Source organism: Oncorhynchus tshawytscha, unplaced genomic scaffold (genome assembly GCF_018296145.1).
Source record: "Oncorhynchus tshawytscha isolate Ot180627B unplaced genomic scaffold, Otsh_v2.0 Un_contig_1478_pilon_pilon, whole genome shotgun sequence".
Classification (NCBI taxonomy): Eukaryota; Metazoa; Chordata; class Actinopteri; order Salmoniformes; family Salmonidae; genus Oncorhynchus; species Oncorhynchus tshawytscha.
In genome coordinates, this window is record NW_024608655.1 from 64,696 (window position 1) to 66,274 (window position 1,579).

A 1,579-nucleotide genomic window follows, 5' to 3' on the forward strand; every position below is an offset into this window, starting at 1 on the left:
CTATAACCTATATAGCTGGCTGACACTGTATAACCCATACCCTCTATAACCTATATAGCTGGCTGACACTGTATAACCCATACCCTCTATAACCCATACCCTCTATAACCTATATAGCTGGCTGACACTGTATAACCCATACCCTCTATAACCTATATAGCTGGCTGACACTGTATAACCCATACCCTCTATAACCCATACCCTCTATAACCTATATAGCTGGCTGACACTGTATAACCCATACCCTCTATAACCTATATAGCTGGCTGACACTGTATATCCCATACCCTCTATAACCCATACCCTCTATAACCTATATAGCTGGCTGACACTGTATAACCCATACCTCTATAACCTATATAGCTGGCTGACACTGTATAACCCTCTATAACCCATACCCTCTATAACCTACCCTAGCTGGCTGACACCTATATAGCTGGCTGACACTATAACCTATATACCCTCTATAACCCATACCCTCTATAACCTATATAGCTGGCTGACACTATATATACCCATACCCTCTATAACCTATATAGCTGGCTGACACTGTATAACCCATACCCTCTATAACCTATATAGCTGGCTGACACTGTATAAACCCCATACCCTGACACTATAACCTATATATATAGCTGGCTGACACTGTATAACCATACCCTCTATAACTCTATAACCCATACCCTCTATAACCTATATAGCTGGCTGACACTGTATAACCCATACCCTCTATAACCTATATAGCTGGCTGGCTGTATAACCCATACCCTCTATAACCTATATAGCTGGCTGACACTCTATAACCCATACCCTCTATAACCCATACCCTCTATATAGCTGGCTGACACTGTATAATACCCTCTATAACCCTGGCTGACACTATAACCCATACCCTCTATAACCTATATAGCTGGCTGACACTGTATAACCCATACCCTCTATAACCTATATAGCTGGCTGACACTGTATAACCCATACCCTCTATAACCCATACCACTATAACCCATACCCTCTATAACCTATATAGCTGGCTTTCCCCATACCCTCTATAATAACCCATACCCTCTATAACCTATATAGCTGGCTGACACTATAATAACCCATACCCTCTATAACCTATATAGCTGGCTGACTGGCTATAACACTGGCTGACACTGTATAACCCATACCCTCTATAACCCATACCCTCTATAACCTATATAGCTGGCTGACACTGTATAGCCCATACCCTCTATAACCTATATAACCCATAGCTGGCTATAACCCATACCCTCTATAACCATACCCTCTATAGCCCATACCCTCTATAACCTATATAGCTGGCTGACACTGTATATCCCATACCCTCTATAACCTATATAGCTGGCTGACATGACATACTGCAGTGGTCACACAATACATGTCTGAATGTGAGGGACAACAATTGCTCTCTATCTTCCAGACAGTCCAAGCACAATGGGATTTGGTTTCATTACCACTTTCAGTCAAGCTCCTCCATAACCCACACCCTCTATAACCCCATACCCTCTATAACCCCATACCCTCTATAACCCATACCCTCTATTTCCCCATACCCTCT